At 38.3% G+C, this 19735-nt stretch overlaps 1 long non-coding RNA gene across 1 annotated transcript; it reads right to left on the bottom strand.

Moving 5' to 3' along the window:
- Nucleotides 1-1576: 1576 nt before the first annotated feature.
- Nucleotides 1577-19458, bottom strand: LOC129691776 (uncharacterized). Its single transcript, XR_008722555.1, has 3 exons — nt 19069-19458; nt 16848-16886; nt 1577-1752 (listed from the first exon to the last, which is right to left on the bottom strand). It is a non-coding gene; the product is annotated as an uncharacterized LOC129691776 (long non-coding RNA).
- Nucleotides 19459-19735: the final 277 nt, after the last annotated feature.

Here is a 19735-nt window from a genome sequence, read left to right as displayed (position 1 = left end):
TTAGATTTTTAGGAAGGTCAGGAGAGAGAAGCAGGATCTTTGATCTTTGACTGGAGTCAAGGAAATTGAGACTTCCACTGACTATTGTTAGACTTATAGACAGAAGAGCTAGATGAGAAGAAGAAAGAAGCAAAAAGAGTAAAGGATCTCTCTATTTCTCTTTCTCTCTCCCTCCACCCCTCTTTCTCTCCCTTTCTTCATCCTCTATCCTACCCTTTCCATTTCTACTTTTCTTGCCTCTCTCTCCCTCCACTCTCTCCCTTCCTCCCCCTCTCTTCTTTTATATTTTTTGAGCAGTGGCTTCAGGAAGCCAAGGACAACATGAAACTGTATAGCTCAGGCTGATCAATGATTCATTGGATTCCCCAAATGCTGAGATTACAGGCATGCACTGCCATTTCTATCTGTGGTTAGCTCATTTAGCTCACCTTCAATGAAGTATGGAGGAGTATGGTCCATTTTAAAGGCAATGGATGTGCCTGAGATTCTCCTAGAATCTTGATGTAAATGATCCATCTGGAATATAAATTAACATTTTAGTTTGGTCTCGATCCACTCAGGTACTTAGCAGCTAAACTCACTCCAGGTTCATCCTTGTCTTATGATTTACAAGCTGGGGTTCAAACAATACAATAGTGTTGAACTTTGGGTGGGGATGGAAATGACTTTGTCAAAATAAATAGTATAAGCCACTTTTGAGGAGAACTGATAGACTAAGATCAGAAAGGAGAGGAGAACCTCCCCTATCAGTGGACTTGGGGAGGGGCATGCATGCAGAAACGGGAGGGAGGGTGGGATTGGGAGGGGAGGAGGGAGGGGCTTATGGGGGGATACAAAATAAATAAAGTTTAATTATTTAAAAATAAAAAAATGAAAAAAAATTCAATATCTGAAACAGATCAAGACAATGTTTTCTAGTACGAAGCAAGGCAGAGGAACTCACAGCCTTGGTCTCTACACCCAATCTTCACCAAAGTTGTCATGCCTTTGTGGGAGTTCTAAGAATTTGGAGAACCAAAGTTTGTACATCACTAGGTTGTTAAGAACTAAGACTCTATGCCAAAATGACACATTACCCCAAGAACACTCAAAGCAGAGGAAGTCATCTCTTTTGGTTTCTAAGCACTGAAAAGCCATGTTGTTGGTGCTACCTCATCTATATTTTGCTGTAAAGAGGTACAGATTATCAAATAAGCTCAATATATAAAGTCTTTATAAAACTTCATAAAAATTAAGAAATAAATGGGAAATGAATCTTATAATTAGGAGGATAAAACTTTTTTATAAGGAAACACTAATTTCATTGGTATCACTCTAGAGGTAAAGCAAAAAATACTGTATTATTTAGCTTAGTGTTTACAAATACAAGATACAACTTTTGTTTTCAATTAGTTAAATATAAAAAAGAAAATAGCATAAAATTTTTCTTCTGTCTCTAATTCTCTGTCTGGAAAATTATATCTGAAAAGTGCCCTTTAACCATAAGGGAACCTTGCTTTCCTTAGTGTGTTATGTAAAATAAACTGAACTTTTTTTCAGTTTAAAAATAAACTTTATTATTATTAGTGGGGGGGAAACACATGCCATGGTATGTGTATGAGTCAGAGACAAGTTTGTAGACTCAGTTTCCCTTTAGACGCAATCCAACTTCTCTATCCAGGTGTCACAGAGCTGTAGGCCCTGGCATGGGACACAGGCTGATAAGCAAGGGAGGCTAGCACAGCAGAGGAAGCCACACCATGAGGCTGTCTTCTGGAAAGGAAACACAGACAAAACATGGCTTGGAATATTTTTTAACTACAGGTACATACATAAAATACTCAAAGAAAATGTAAACCACAAAAGTGACATGTAGGCAGTCGCTTTGTTTTGATGACAGTGTCCTTTGCTTTACAGAAGCTTTTCAATTTCATGAGGTCCCATTTATTGATTGTTGCTCTTAGAGCCTGTGCTGTTGGTGTTCTGTTCAGGAAGTTTTCTCCTGTACCAATGAGTTCTAGGGTATTCCCCACTTTTTTTTCTAGCCGATTTAATGTGTCTGGTTTTATGTTGAGGTCTTTGATCCACTTGGACTTCAGTTTTGTGCAGGGTGATAACTATGGATCTATTTTCATTTTTCTACATGTAGACATCCAGTTGGACCAGCACCATTTGCTGAAGATCCTATCTTTTTTCCATTGTATGGTTTTGGCATCTTTGTCAAAAATCAGGTGTCCGTAAGTGTGTGGGTTTATTTCTGGGTCTTCTGTTCGATTCCATTGATCCACCATTCTGTTTCTATGCCAGTACCATGAAGTTTTTATAACTGTTGCTCTATAGTACAGAATCATCACCAACCCTTTATCTGACAGAGGACTCATATCCAATATATATAAAGAACTAAACAAGCTGAAAAGCAAGAAACCAAGTAATCCACTTAAAAAATGGGGAACAGAGCTAAAGAGAGAATTCTCTGTAGAGGAATATCGAATGGCAGAGAAGCACTTAAAGAAATGCTCAACCTCATTAGCCATTAGGGAAATGCAAATCAAAACAACCCTGAGATTTCACCTTACACCCATCAGAATGGCCAAGATGAAAAACTCAAGGGACAACACATGCTGGAGAGGTTGTGGAGAAAGGGGAACCCTTCTCCACTGCTGGTGGGAATGTAAACTTGTACAACCACTCTGGAAATCAATCTGGCGCTTTCTCAGACAACTAGGAATAGTGCTTCCTCAAGATCCAGCCATACCCCTCCTAGGCATATACCCAAAAGAGGCTCAAGTACACAAAAAGGACATTTGCTCAACCATGTTTGTAACAGCTTTATTTGTAATAGCCAGAAGCTGGAAACAACCCAGATGCCCCTCAACTGAAGAATGGATGCAGAAACTGTGGTACATCTATACAATGGAGTATTACTCAGCAAAGAAAAATAAGGAAATCATGAAATTTGCAGGTAAATGTTGGGACCTGGAAAGGATCATCCTGAGTGAGTTGTCCCAGAAGCAAAAAGACACGCATGGTATATACTCACTCATATAAACATACAACATAGAATAAACACACTAAAATCTGTACATCTAAACAAATTAAGCAAAAGAGAGGACCCTAACTAAAATGTTCAATCCCCATCCTGAAAGGCAAAGAGGATGGACATCAGAAGAAAAAGAAAATAGGAAACAACCTCGGAACCTGCTACAGAGGGCCTCTGAAAGCCAGAAGAAAACAGGAAACAACCTTGAAACCTGCCACAGAGGGCCTCTGAAAGCCTCTGCAGTATAGACTGTCAAAGCAGATGCTGAGCCTGATGGCCAACTGATGGGCAGAGTAAATGGAATTTTATGTAAGAAGTGGGAAATAGTAAAAGCTGGAGGGGACGGGAACTCTACAAGCAGAGCAACAGAACAAGATAATTTGAACACAGGGCACTTCCCAGAGACTCATACTCCAACCAAGGACTATTCGTGGAGATAACCTAGAACCCCTGCACAGATGTAGCCCATGGCAGTTCAGTGTCCAAGTGAGTTACCTAGTAATGGGAAGAGGGACTGCCTCTGACATATCTGATTGGCCTGCTCTTTGATCACCTCCCCCTGAGGGGGGAGCAGCCCTACCAGGCCACAGAAGAAGACAATGCAGCCACTTTTGATGAGAACTGATAGACTAAGATCAGAAAGGAGAGGAGAACCTCCCCTATCAGTGGACTTGGGGAGTGGCATGCATGCAGAAAGGGGAGGGAGGGTGGGATCAGGAGGGAAGGAGGGAGGGGCTTATGGGGGGATACAAAATGAATAAAGTGTAATTAATAAAAAATTTAAAAAAAAGTGACGTGTAAGTCATTTCAAACAACCATAAAAACTTGCTCTGCTCCTTAGAAAATTGCCTGTGCTAGGGACTGGCATACAATCCTTTCAGCACTCTCCCTGTGGCCCTTTCTTTGTTTAGGGAGAAGGGCCACCTCACCTACTGGCTTGTGTCCAGAACCTTATCTTGCTGTCCTAAACTGCTTCTCTATCTGTTGTCTCTGAGGATGGGAGAGGGGTTCAGCCTCAGTAGGCACTGGGGAACCTACCAGAGGGGGTTGCATGGGCCAAGCCAGGCCTCACCCTCCTTCTACCTGTTTCATCACAGCTTGCTGTGAGCACAGCTTGCTGTGTCCCCCAGTTTGCCCAAAGTGAGACATTTACAAAATAAAAATAAACTGAACTATTAACACGAGAGATTTAGTCGCAAACCATGCAGGTACTAATTAGATTCAGCAGTGTCTGTGTTAATAGAGTACATTTTTCAAGAGAAAAGCTTGAGAGCATACTACTCTCTTGTCCTGAAGGCTAGAAAGAGTCCAAGCAAGTTTGCTCCTTCTTTTATGCTCAACCAAACACAGCAAAATATTTCTAAATTTCCTCTAAAGCAACAACTACAAGTGTCATGTTGGTGAAAAGCCACTAGGAAAGAGTGATGCAGAGTTCTAGAATGACGGTGGGAAACTACATAAAGCTCTGGGTCAGCTCACGTTTTCTCTTGATGCACGATGTCTCAGGTTTAAGTTTTCCCTTTGTTTGTTTAGTTCTCTCAGAAAGCAATTAAAGCAAACTAACTAACTAACTAACTAACTAACTCACTATCTAACTAAGAAAGCCAAGGACTTGTCTTCAGTGATAGAGTAGGTTTCTCATAATAATATAATTGTTGAAGTTTTGTGCATTTGTTTTTTTTTTTTTGTTTTTAGTGTTTTGTGTGTGTGTGTGTGTGTGTGTGTGTTTATTTTGAGAAAGGAGCTCACTATGTAGCTCAGGCTGGCCTGAAACTCACTTTGTAGACCATACTGGCTCCACTTGATCTTGCCTCCAAAATAGTGGGATTAAAGACAATTGTCAATATTAGATATTTTTTATACTATGTGCTTATTTATATACTTAATGCACCCAAAATATTACTTAGCCAGCTCGTCTTTGTTTTGTTTCCTTTTTGTTTGTTTTTATTAGTTCTTTGATTTTCATGTCTTCTTTATATTCACTCCAACTCTCCCCAGATCCACCCACCCCTCCTTTCTTTATTCTATATTTTGTCTCTTTTTATTTTCTTTCAAGATCAATCTTTGTTACACCAAATATCCTAAGATGTGTCTGATGACCACTAGAGAGTGGTCTAACTTAACACTTTTGGAGAAATATTTTTCTCTTTCTCCTAGCAAATAACAGTAATCCATAGCTCCATGTACAGGGATAGGATTTTGTGCCTAATTCCCTCTCTATGTTGGAACTTTGTCTTGGGCCTGCACGGCTGTACATGCTGTCTTAACTGCTATTCTCTGCACTGTGTGCCATGTTTTACTTCTAGCAAAGGTTTCCACCTTCTAGTGGCCCGGAGCAGCCAGTCACTGAAGAAAGAAGAAGCTTTCATAGCGTAAGCATTGTAGAAAAAAGGTCAAATAATAATATTTGGAAATGAGCTTTTTCTTTTTTAATATTTTAGTTGTTGGTTTACATTATTTTATTATGAAGGGTGTTGGATTTGATTATTTAAAACTAGCACTTTTAAAAACTTGTAGCTGAGAAAGGTGGGTCACATGAAAGCCCAAAATTAGTTCAGATGTAGAATCAGTACCTATCAAGATTTGGGTAACAAGGGGATTGGGAATGCAGTAAGGCAGGTAAAGTTGCAGTGGGAGAGAATGATGACCGTCAGAGGTGGCAAGTATAGAAGTGACTTAGCCTGCCTGACACTGTCAAAGAACCCTTTAGTTGCTACATCAGGAATCCCATGCTGGGACAAAAGAGAGGTTTATGCTGGAGATACAGTGAGAGGGGATGTTGGTTTGGATGGGAGCCACCAAGAAAATTAAGAAGGACATTCCAGAAATCCTTTGAAAATGAGCATCATGGACTCCCTGAACAGCTTACATGTGGCAAACTGGATGGGACTATCAAGCAGGATAAAATGAAAGCTCAAGAATGACTGGGAATGTTGACATCTTTTACTGACATTACAAAAAGTATGGAAGAAAAAAGTGTTGTGAAAGAAATATGTGTTCTTTGTTCAGGCTAATATTAGGTATGGTGAAATAGTTACTTAACCACACAAAGGAACCCAGAGACAGCTCCCCAGAAATAGAACTTTTGTAGAATGTCCTGTAAAGACTTGGGATGTGTTTGATACCGTTCAGCTGTGGTTTGAGTCCAAATTGTAAGCCATCAGGCTCAACTTTGTCCAAGTCTAAAGTCTATTATAGTCTTTATAAACATTAGATTTCCTCTCTCTTAAGCTTTTTATCTATAATGCTAAGCTTATTTCCATAGTGTCCAATTGGAGAGATTTTTTTATTAATCACCCTTCACCTCAGGTGGCCTGCCTGCTGTTATTTTCAAAAAAATAACCCTGGGAATTATATTGCGTAATGTTCCTCTTTATTTGACCTGAACCATTCTTTCTCTCTTGACAGACAGGATGTGGCCTAAGAGAAAGGGTTCACAAAGCCCCAGTGCTAGTACAGCTGTTGCTCATTGCTGCCAAGAGATTGGGAAAAACGGTTGTCTCCAGCCCCAGCGGCTGAGGAGGGAAGTAGGGTTCCTTGGGACCAGCCTCTGGTTGGGCCCTTTTGTGGGTGGCATGTTTATTTTTCTCCTTGAAAAACAAAAGGTTAACTAGGAACACATGTTTCTATAGCAACAGAAATTCACAGGGGATGCTAACTCTCAGCCGATGTGGACTCTGAAGAAGAGGAAGAGCAGGGTCCACCCCCTTTGAGAGGAAGTGAGTTGGTAGCAAAATGAGTCTTTATTTCAACTTAATTCCCACCTGAATTTAAATGTGATACAAGACTTCAGCGGAGAAAATATGGGGGAAAATTGAATATTTCACTAAGGAGCCATGCCAGAATGATACTTAGAATGGATGCTTTAATTTATTTGAGAAAAACTGGTGGTCTCCTGTCAGTCAGAGATACTATCAGTTTCAGAATGCACCATTTATTTCCACTGGGAGTGACTTAATATAGACTGTCTTCTGCCCTTATGAAAATGCCACATTTTAAAACACAAGACCAAGGGAAAAATGTATTTGTTCTTAGCTTCAAGTCATCTTTTCCTTCTGTGGCCCCTGAGAGGATACATAATCTTCAGAAACTCATTAATTGATGACCATCTCTAACTGATCCAGGAGTCCTAAACCTTGTGAGATTCCTGTGTCCCACAGGATTTCTGTTAAATAAGAACAGGCAGACATATTGTCCCCTTCCATAAGGATAAATCCAAATGCTCTTGCCAAGTGTGTATGCTGAGGAATGCTGTCTACTCCACAGAATTTAGAATAATATAAAGCATAAGTTGTAAAATGTCTGTCTGGTCATATTTCAGTCTTCAGACTCTGGAGTATGTGCCTTTTCCTATGCAGCAATAAACTCAACCTTCTGCATAATACTCTGTGAACATCCTCTAAACTCCTAGGGTGGAAGTCAAAGGGACAGAGAGGGGTGGGGAGGCTAAGAGGAGATCTTGGTGACACCACTGTTTTCAATCTATAGCGAGAAAGGAAAGATCCCTTGCAGAATTCATGGGATTATAGAGTAGTCTTTTATAGTGAACTCATTTTCTACATGAGTGGAAAAATTATCAATGTAATATTTCTTTTTATTTCAAATCGCTTAATCTGGCGACACTCTTCCAGATAACAGTAAGTAGTAGCTGCTGTCCTTGAAGGCCAGCCAGCTGGTCTGGCCTAGTTCTGAGGTATAAGAGAATGCTGCCTGATTGTCCTGTGTCCACTCTCACTCATTAGAGACTCTGTGTTCTGCTTCCCTTTAACAGCCTTGAGAAAGATGGGAGTTCCTTTCTCTCTATAAATCCCAGTGTTAGAATCTCCTCTTTTACATGGGGATGATGTTTGGGTAGGTTGGGGAGGGAAGGAGGGATTCTTAACACCGAGAAAGCAAAAACAAAGGGAAATTTAGAAAATTTTGTTCACTAACTTGATTTCTTAGCCCCCACTATAGTATATTTGCCCAGAAGTGAAACAGTACAAGATGAGTAGGCAATCTCATGTCCTCTAATTCCAGGTAAGGATCAGGTCTTGCCCTTAGATTTCTGAACACTTTTATGTAAATGAAGGTTGCAGTTTGTAGGATAGAATTACAATGGAGAATAATATAGACCAACATAGTCAATGGTCAACAGAACATGGGGCTAGTTTTAAAGGAGAAGAAAAGAGATTTGAGAAGTGACATTGAAAAACCATTTTTCTTTATTTTTTTTATGGCTTCTTACAAATATACAGTTTGTTGTGATTGTGATTGTATTAAGCCCATTGCACTTTGTGGCCTGTCCATCTCAATCTTTCTTTCTCCTTCCATAATCCCCACTGGCTACAACCCTATAGAAAATGATGCCTCATATCCCATGACCACTAATAGTAATTAGTTCTTCAGAAAGAGATGAGGCCTCATGGTCACCTCCTCTATGCCTGGTGGAAAGTCAGAGCCGGACCCTGTGCAGGTGTCATACAGCTCCTGCGTTCATGGTGGCTCTACCTGGATGACAGCATGTCATGACACTCTTCTCATTTTCTGGCTTTTACATTCTTTCTGCCATTTCTTCTGAGATGGTCCCTGTGTTTCAGAAGGAAAAAGAGTGTACCTGTCTCCCACTTAAATGTCAATATTTAGCCCTTGACCATTACAGGACACAGAAATCAGGCTAGTGTTCATGTCGCTAATCTGTGTTCATGTCAATCTCAAGGTTTCAAATGTCCCAGGAAGAATCCTCCAGTACAAAATAACTCTGACATGTTTACATTGCTGTTCTTCTCTGTATTATAGGAGAGTCTCTTTGTTCTATATGCTGCCCATTATAATGAAGAAGCCTGCTGAGAAAATACGAATGTGGTCTCAGCCAACTGTAGACTATGCCTGCTATAATACCAAGCTTCACAGCGAGTTATGTCCAGTGGCACAACCATTTGGAGAACATCAACTGCTTTTAGATGGGATTTGAGAGCTGTTCCCAGGAGGGAATACACATCTGGCAATATAAACCCAGCCAAAAGCGTTTGGCTGAGAGGGTCATGGGTCAAAAAGGAACACACTAAATGAACATGTTGTGAAACTGTCCTCTAAATATTTATGTTTATGCCCATAAACCAATGTCATTCTCGGCCTGGAGCAGTCAAGCTCCACTTTGCAGAGGTTGACAGTTAATGCAGAGACTCCTATCTGGCCAAAGCAACTTCTTTTGGGTCATATTTTCAAATGAGAAACATTCTGTGAAGATGTTTATGTGAAGTTTTCCTGGGTCTTGAGAATGTATTTCTCACCTAATCATTTTTGACAGTTTCAAGAACTGCAGGGAAGGTGCACATTGCTTTTAACTGCTTAGTTCGAAACCATGTCTGTTTGGAAAAGATATTGGCACTAGACCACCGAAGACATAGTTTTTATGTATACTACCCCTGAAGGTGAAAATTCGCCCTTGAGGGATGCATTCATCACCTATTTTTAAAAAGTCATTGCTCTTCAAGATTGGAATGTTTCCTTTCTTTTTGAATATGGTGTAAGCCTGCCTGGAGCATGTTTTAGCCTAGGCCAGTCATGAGTTTGCAGTATTCTTTCTACCCACCAAGTTCCAGGATGATAAACAGGGGTCACTGCACCTAGCTTGCAGTGTTTTTTATCAAGCTGCATTAGAAAACAAAAGAAATTGCAGCAAGGCAAAAAGAAGAGCATGAACACTCACATGTTCATTTTTAATTAAATTTTTAATTTTTACATTAATTACAGTCTTTTCGTTTGGTATACCAGCTGTATCCCCCTCTCTCATTCCCTCCCAATCCCATTCCCTCTCCCTCATCACCTGCCATGCCCCTCTCCAAGTCCACTGATAGGGGAGGTCTCCTCCCCTTCTATCTGATCCTAGCCTGTCAGGTTTCATCAGGACTGGCTGCATTATCTTCCTCTGTGGCCTGGCAAGGCTGCTCCCCCATTAGGGGGAGGTGATCAAAGAGCCAGCCACTGAGTTCATATCAGAGATAGTTCCTATACCCCTTACTAGGGAGCCCACTTGGATACTGAGCTGTTATGGGCTACATCTGAGCAAGAGTTCTAGGTTATATCCATGAATGGTCCAAGGTTGGAGTATCAATCTTAGGAAAGACCCCTGTGCCAAGAATGTTTTGGTTCTGTTGTTCTCCTTGTGGAGCTCCTGTCCATTCCAGGTCTTGTTCTCTCCCCCTTCTTTCATAAGATTCCCTGCACTCTGCCCAAAGAGTTTGGTTATGAGTCTCAGCATTTGCTTTGATTCCCTGCTGGGTAGAGTCTTTCAGAAGCTCAGTAGGCATGTTCATTTTTGTTTATTTCTTAAAAAATATTTCCCTTTCACCCTCTTAAGATTTACTTATTATTGGAAATCACTCATGTAGTTAAAAATTAAAAATGCTTACATTTGCAATTTAATTAAGTTTTGGAATGCCTCCTAACCATAATGTGCAATAAATAAGGGGACATGAGATATATTCTACCTTCAGTAAGGGGATTTTATGAAAATTGACTAACACACATCATATAAGATGAAGTAGGGAAAAATGCTGTTTTATACATGCGCACACACGCACACACACACACACACACACACACACAAATATAAGTCTACACAAAAAAGAACACCCTCCTCTCTAAATCTGGTTTCACCTCCACTACTGTCCTAAAAGTAGAAAGCAAGACATTTCTCTCAGCCTGAGGCTTAACAGTCATCTTTAGTTAATTAAAGTTGCTGAAAAGTATGAACCATTTTCTCTAAAGTCACATGAGCACGCTAGAAGTCTTTACTATCCCAGAAATTCAACAATATTCAAGTTTCATCATGTCTCCTATAATAACACTCTGGACTTTAGAATCAGGTAGAAATTATCCAAGATCCACTTAATGGTATTTCTTACCTTATCTACACAGATATCCTTGATGGCATTTTTTTTATATCTTTCTATTCAGAGAAATTTAATAAGTTGTTTTTTATTCATTCCTATAGCCCCTGTCCAAAATAATAAAATTAAATTAGCCATGAAAGGATGCCTAGTTACTCTGTAATTGAGCCAGAGCAAAGCTTGGTGTTTTCTCTTCAGATTAGTTATGAAAGACTGTCATCACTGAGTCTTTACCACTGCATCTGAACATACATGATAACATTTTCTATAGATGGATTTAAGAAATGTAAACTCTCCAGGTTAAAGAGCAACTTTTCCTTATGAAGCAGCAAGCCTATTGGGTGTTTGGTAACTGTTCACTGTCTGTCATCATCAAGACTCCCCTCCCGACAGGGACTGTCTCTGACATGAACTGATTGGCCTGCCCTTTGATCACCTCCCCCTGAAGGGGGAACAGCCTTACCAGGCCACAGAGGAAGACAATACAGCCACTCCTGATGATACCTGATAGACTAGGGTCAGAGGAACGTGGAGGAGGACTGCCCTTTTCAGTGGACTGGGAAAGGGGCACAGGTGAGGAAGGGGAAGGGTAGGATTGGGAGGGAAGAGGGGAGGGAGTTACAGGGGGGATACAAAGTGAATAAACTGTAATTAATAAAAATAAAGATAATTTAAAAAGAAATAAGATGTAATATCTCAAAAAAAAAAAAAAGAATAAATCATGAAAGAATACTCCCAAAAAAACAAAAAAAGACTCCTGCCCCCTTTGACTGACTTTCTGACTTAATTTTTGGTTCTGTGGTTGAATGTTTTCTATATTCATATTATACCCTTACTCTGAAACTTATAAAGTTGGAATATTTTTCTTGACACTTCCCTCAGAACTCTTCCTCTGACTTTTTTTTTAACTTCTTGAACACTCCTCAGCTAACTCTCTGCTCCACCATAACTACGCATTTAGGGCCACACTCCCTTGCTCCTCAAACAAATACTTGCTCTTGAAAGTCATTTTTTAGTAGACTATATGGGATTTTTGTTGTTCCCATCTACTCCTTCATCACCAATCAGTACAACTGAGAAATTTATTTATTGGCTCAGCTATTTTTTCCAACATTGTTCACTTGGTGATTCCGTAATTCGTGGTGATTTCGACAGCCATAAATGCAGTTGCAATTTTCGAACTCTTTGACTCTCCATAGCTCAGTTTACATTCTCTTTCATGCTGGCTCAACAGATTACTGGCAAGTTCGTACTCACAATTGCTCCTCAATTATTCCCCCGAACAGTCCCCTCATCTCAGAGTCTTTGCTCTTCCTCTGGATATCAGATAACTACACTTTTACCAAATTCCAGTTTGATGTGAATTATCAGAATCCTCCCTCACATTCTTTCTTATCCAGACACCCTCCTCCCATGTTCCTGGATCTTCCTGTTTTGACCTCACTGTGTCAGCTTACATCATTTTCATACCACCCAGGGGCCTAAGACATATATGATTTATTTATGGGTTTACCAATTTCTTCACCCCTACTTGAATGAAATTGAGAGAAGCAGAGTTGTTTGTGTTACTCCCTGCTGTGTTTAGCAACTGAGTTATATAACATGTCTTTATATAGGTACACACACGTAACTATAGATATTACTGCAATATAATGGATATTAAGTATATTTAATGAGCAAAAAATCCCTCTTTTAAAAGTATAATATAATAAATATCATAATTAATTTTTTAATACACTGGGTAAATTCAAAGTGCTATTTTATCTACAATCTGAAGCTGGTGTCATATGTAGACAATGATTTTATAATTTTTCCCAAGAAGCCTGTTGAAGAAATAATCAAAATTAGGCCATTTTTTAGTTTCTGTCAAGATATCATTTTCTATATAAGTCTGACATTCTGAGTTCAATCTCCAGAACACACAATAGACAGAGTTAATTGACTTCTCCAAGTTCTGTGACCTCTACATACATGTATACATGTATACACACATATCCACACACAACACACACAAATAAAATTAATTTTAAAGAAATGTCATCTCAGAAGAATGCTAAGTACCTCTCAGAGGTAATGCCCAACATTTTCAAGGTTTCGTGTCCAGTTTGCATCTGACAGAAATTGTGGCACAAAGTAGATTAAACAATCAGAGTGAACTATCAGCTGAGGTCAAGAGAAAAACTAGTAAGGTGGGTGTTAACCCTAGTTAAATTCAAAATTTTTATGTTGTCCAGAAAAAATAGTAATAATTCTTACCCCTAGTATTGCTTTCGCACTTTCTTTCCACCTTTGTGGGTTTTTTTCCTTTGATCTGCTTTCCTTCCTTTTCTTCTATACTTTATTTATCATTAATACTTTGAGGAAATTCTTACTAGTCCCTTATTATACATAAGGCTTCTAGGAAATGTCTCCTAGCAAGGTAAACTGATTCAATCCTTCTTGAAACTTAGGGTATGGGGGTTATACATAGCCAGGAGACTGAAGTAAACATTGAGCTTTCTGACTTTACAGTAGGGAAGGATCATGGATAAATGATGTCACAAGAGATAGGCCAATCAATGAGTGTGCACACTGCTGTACTTGCTACAGAAAGATGGCAAGCTTTTAAGAAAGTGACAATATGGGCACAAGAAGATTGTTATTGGTCGTGATGGAAGTGGATCAGCAGAAGTAAACTAATCAGAAACATGTGGTCAAAGTTCTTGTTGATACAACCATCACATACATTACCTCATCCAGCTATGGACTTACCTTCTGTGCATTTCAATCTAATTCTAGAAATGTACCTAAGATGTTTTTACCTTTCAGACTTTCCTATCCTCAATTCACCTTCCTGGATATGGTTTTCATTCCTCTTTGCCACTAAAATAGTTTTTAAGATGGACTCAAATAGCCACAGCAATGCTAAAAATCACTAGACATTTTCCATTCGAGTGCCGAGCATCATAAGAACTGCCTCTCTCCAGAGCACTACATTCTGCTGACTTCCATGGCACTGGATTCTTTGACCACTTCTGTGACCATTTTTTTCTTTTTTTTTTATGCCAGTTTGGCTCACACTTATCAGCCTGTCTTTTAAATACTGAAACCAGTTGTGGCTCAATCCTAAATCCACTCCTTTTCTGACAATAAATAATGATTCCTTGCTGTTTTGTCCAGGGTGCTGTTTCTTATGTTCTTACCTCCATTGCTTTTAACTCTAACAGTTCTAGGCTCAAGTATCATGATGTCTGTTAGATCTTTCTTGTAATTGTTCACAGACAACTCAAGCATTGTTTTCCTATTTAGGGAAGATTCAAGAAGGGTGAGCATGTTTGAAGATGCCAATAACTGATACAGAACAAAAGAAATCATCTGTGGATATAATAAGATAAAAAGGGGGACTAGGAGTAAAATCTATTTTCGCTGAGAATGGTGAGATTACTTTTTAAAACTTAATGAATTCAGAGCTGAACAAGTCTTTAAGTGAGATACAAGGCCTTTCATTATTTTAAAATATAAATCATAAGTATAGCTGATAATATTAAAATAATAAAGCAGAAATGTATAAAATAAGCAAAAGACAAAAACTAAAAGGTTGAAAAAGTATTGGCCACTTAAAACCTATAACATCTCCAAAGTGGTTGTACCAGTTCACATTCCCACCAGCAACAGAGGAGGGTTCCCCTTTCTCCATAATCTCTCCAGCATGTGTTGTAATTTGAGTTTTTGATTTTACCAATTTTGATGGGTGTAAGGTAAAATCTCAGGGTCGTTTTGATTTGCATCTCTCTGATGGCTAAGGATATTGAGCATCTTTTAAGTATTTCTCTGCCATTCTATATTCCTCTACAGAGAATCCTCTGTTTAGCTCCGTACCCCATTTTTTAATTGGATTGCTTGATTTATTGCTTTTTTAACTTCTTTAGTTCTTTACATATTCTGGATATCAGCCCTCTGTGAGATATAGGGTTGGTGAAGATCCTTTCTCATTTTGGAAATCAATCTGGTGCTTTCTCAGACAATTAGGAATAAGCGCTTCCCCAAGACCCAGCTATACCACTCCTAGGCATATATCCAAAAGTTGCTCAAGTACACAACAAGGACATTTGCTCAACCACGTTTGTAGCAGCTTTATTTGTAATAGCCAGAACCCGGAAACAACCCAGATGTCCATCAGTGGAGGAACAGATACAGAAAATGTGGTATTTTTACACAATGGAATACTACTCAGCAATTAAAAATGAGAAAATCATGAAATTTGCAGACAAATGGTGGGATCTAGAAAAGATCATTCTGAGTAAGGTATCCCAGAAGGAGAAAGACACACATGATATATACTCACTTATTTAGACTTATAAGATATGATAAACAATGAAATACACCTAAAGAAGATAAACAAGAAAGAAGTGATCAATCCTCACTTGGAAAAACAAATGGGATAGACATTGGATGTAGGAGAAAACAAGTAACAGGACAGGAGCCTACCACAGAGGGTCTCTGAAAGATTCTACCTAACAGTGTATCAAAGCAGATGCTGAGACTCATAACCAAACCTTCAGCAGAGTGCAGGGAATCATATGAAAGAAGGGGGAGTTAATATGACCTGGAGAGGATAAGAGTTCCACAAGGACCAAATATATCTGGACAAAGGGGTCTTATATGAGACTGTTTCTCTAACCAAGGACCATGTATGGATATAACCTAGAACCTCTGCTCGGATGTACCACATGGTAGCTCAGTAACCAAGTGGATTTTCCTAGAAAGGGGAACAGGGACTATTTTTGACATAAAATCAATGGCTGGCTTTTTGAACACCCCACCCCCCAAGAGAGGAGCAGTCCTGTTAGGCCACAGAGGAGGACTTTGTAGCTAGTCCTGAAGATAACTGATAAAACAGAGTCAGATGAAAGGGGAGGTCCTCCCCAATCAGTGGACTTGGAAAGGGGCAGGGAGGAGATCAGGGAGAGAGGGTGGGATTGGGAGGGGATTAGGAAGCAGGATACAGCTGGGATACAGAGTTAATAAAATGAAAATAATAATAAAAATAAATAAAACCTATAACATTACTGAACCTCAACTGCTTCCCTAGCATCCCTGTCTTCAAATGTAACTGCATTAGGGATTTGAGGGTTTCTTCTAGGAAACAAGTTTTAATAGCAGCAGCAATAATATATATATATATATATATATATATATATATATATATATATATATATATTAATGTCTGCTACGTGAAATCCCGCAAGCCACGGGAAAGAGCAGACAACAGTCTCTATTAAGGAAGAGAAAATGATATTTTGTAACTCCTTTCATGAGTCCATGAGAAATGATAACAAAGCTTAGCTACATTAAGAGAAAATAATATTGTGTAATGTTCTTATAGGACTATCATAACAATTTTCCCATTTTTTAAAAAAAAGGTATAATGTATTTAAATGTATTCATATATATATATATATATATATGAATACATTTAAATACATGGTTCACATAGGTCCTTAATAAAAATGCGAGATTTGTTAACATTTATAAACATTTAGTAATTTTCCTAATGGACAGACTAAAACATATTATCAAAAGATAGAGCAAAAGCATATTAAGTAGTCCACACACATTTATGATGAAAATCAGAAAATTACAAACAGAAAGAAATGCTCTGGTAATGGCTACATAGTTAGTGGAGGGATGGTGGGTATTTTCATTTGAAACTGGAGCACTTTTTTTTTTAAATCCGAGTGCTACATTGGACATTTTGCTGAATGCAAATAGAAAAGAAAATAAAAAGCACAGTGACCATAAAAGAAAAAGATTACCATTACTGATGGAGGAAGTGGAAAGTGATCTTGTCTTCAAAATACCCAGACAATGTTGAAAACAACTTCCACATAATTACGTGAATTTGTGAACACCTTGGGTACATCAAAAATATATTGAATAAAGCAAATAGAAAAATCAATAAAACTTATACTTACAGAAAAATGGAAGAGATCTTTTGGGGAAGTCAAAAACACCTAGGAAAGAGGCAGCATGGAAGAGGAGCATAAAAATCAAGTAAGTTTGTGTTGCTTGAAGGTTACTGGAGACTTACTAACATGCTCAAAGATGGAAAAGCTTTGTGGTGTTATTCTGTCAATCTCCCAAGTTAATTTGTAGATCCAGCTCAATCCCAGTTTTGTTTACTAAGGTAGAGGAACAATTTCCATGTGGACTGTAAAGGCCAAGACAAAACTACATGTAGATGAGAAGAAAGCTAGGAAAACCTGGACCTTCAGCTGCTGCAGTTAATAATGCACATTGCAGCAAAGCATGGCAAACGGACTAAAGAAAAATAATAGAGAATTTAGAAATGGATGTATTAATCATATTCACTCTTCCAGTTTAACAGAGGTACTCATCACATATATGTAGGTTCTATACATATGTATCACAGAAATGAACACACAAACATATAGTTACACATATATAAAATATATAGATGTGCAGACATGTGGTTATGTCTGTTTTAAAGTAAATTTGTTTTATTGGACAGGACAGATTACTACATGAATAATCAATGCAACAGTAATCTTCTATTCAGGATTCGAAGCCACTTTAAAATAGTAAATTTAATATGAAAACTCATGTTTAGTTTCTGACTGATGATTTATGTTCATCTCTGCTTACTTTGCAATAATTACTGAACCCCTCTACATATGGGTTGTTCTATTAACGTGCATATTTTCTTCAACAAAATTATTTTCAATGCAATTCTTTAAAATGGAGAACCAAGCTAATCTCAACAGATTTTTGGGTCATAGAAAATTTAAAGACTATACAGATAACAACATTAGAAAACAAAATGAATTTACACAGATTATTATTACAAGTTCAATATATAAACATCTATTTCTAAAGATTCACCCTCATCACAGTAACATCAAGTTCTCAGTATCTAGAAAAATGCAACAAAGATGATCATAATGTTTTATCTTTTCTAAAAAAGAGAAAAACAAAAATAAAAAAAATAAAACAAGGAACAATCTTGACATATGGTACAAGCTGTCCTTGAACTCATTGTGGAGCAGAGGTTAGACTCATACTTGTAGTAATTAACCATGATCTTCACATAATACACACACACACACACACACACACACACACACACACACACACACATAACATTATTGAGATAAATTGCAAGAAAACAAAATAAAATGAGAAGAAATAGTCTGGTGCTATCATTTAGAGTTCTCTGAACTCTTGGTCTGAACCTACTGACATGACAACAGAACCTCTAAAAACATTAGCCTTTTATTTTATCTTCTTGCCATTGCTTACAATTACAAAAACTGGGAACACTATGAGTGACTGGATCTGTGTGACAATCTTTTATCTGTTCCTGTGAAGGGTTGGCGGAACCACACAGAGGAGTGAAAAAAGAAAGTTGCAGGAAAAAAAGGTCTTATCTCAGTTCTGTAAAAATATTGCCATGCAACCAAATAATCTGGTTTGAAAAAAACATTGTTAATCTATTACTGTCTGAAAGATGTACATGACTAAAAATGGCTGGGTCAAGTGGAAAAACATTTAAAATTTTTATTTTCCTCTGACTTTTATGATTCCATTTGTTGAAGTGGGCATGCTTTTGAAACCTAAAAATGTTTTAAAAGAAAATTATTTCCTTCATGGATCATCAAATCCACAGTACCTTTCTTTTTCTTTCCCTTGTGTAATCTCATACACTTAAATTTGCCCATGGCCACCTCCCAACACCAGTTGTTTCTTGTCTACTTTCATTAAGGGCTCTTAAAATGGGCAAGCTCTGCCAGCCTCTCTTTTGGTACTTGTTATTATATTCTACAAGCCTTAACATTGTGTTAAGATGACTCTGCAGGCCAAGTTTCAAGGGAGATTCTGGTAAATCCTCCACTTATACCACGTTTATCTATGAGTTCATTGCAGCTCTTTGCTGCACCTTTGTTTATATACAGATTCCATCTAGGTTCTTTATGTATTGCCAGAACCCAAAGGCACAGTTTTCTCTTAATGCATTCCAGTTTCCATAGTACTGTAGGATTTGTTGGCTTGAGTTTTGTAAGAGACAGCCAGTCCTTTTACTGAATTACAAAGACTCAAGATTTAACCCACGATAAATGTTGGATGTTGCTTGTGGTCCTGGCAAGCATTAGACTTTGGTTGAAAGAGTGCACCTACCTCTAAGTTAAAAGCAGCCTTCTTGAACCTCCAAGTATACATTCCACTTCCGAGTGCTTGGTCACCACAGGCTCTGACTAACGTTGACAATCGGAGCACTCTTCTTGCTTGAGTTGTTTCTTCCCTCTGGGAACTAAAAAAGACTACAGACTCTAAGATCACTGCCCCCCTTTCTCCCTCCAATATGCTTATTTTATGTTCTAGACTTTGATAGCCACTATGGCTTCAGAATGTCCTGACAACAACTTATAAGTTCCCTGTATGGGACTCTAATTACGACTGAAATAGTTTAAGCTAGTAAGCGTGTAGCTAAAACAATCAAACCTGACTACTTGTGCAAACAAATCTGCCTCAAGTGGCCTTCTGTCACAGCCAATGGTGAGAAGCAAACCATACAACTTCATAGTCTAAACTTTCTGCAATTTCTTCTTCACAACCACTCACTCGCTTTTTTTTTAATGTCTATTTGTTAAGAAATAATGTTTTTGTTCTTTGAGAACTTGATTTAGCTTCCTCTCCAAACTTTTTCCAGATCCTCTTCCTCCCCCATCCACTAAATGTCATTCTTTCTCTTTCCTTCTCTCTCTGTCTCAACCAAAGCAAAACAAAACAAACTAATAACAATAACAAAACAAAAGCAAGCAAACAAAAACTAAAACCATGGAGT

The sequence above is a fragment of the Psammomys obesus genome, unplaced genomic scaffold (genome assembly GCF_907164565.1).
Source record: "Psammomys obesus unplaced genomic scaffold, mPsaObe1.curated_primary_1811, whole genome shotgun sequence".
NCBI classification, from domain to species: domain Eukaryota; kingdom Metazoa; phylum Chordata; class Mammalia; order Rodentia; family Muridae; genus Psammomys; species Psammomys obesus.
Note: the sequence above shows the minus strand (reverse complement) of the source record. Positions and strands in the feature narration are given on the sequence as shown.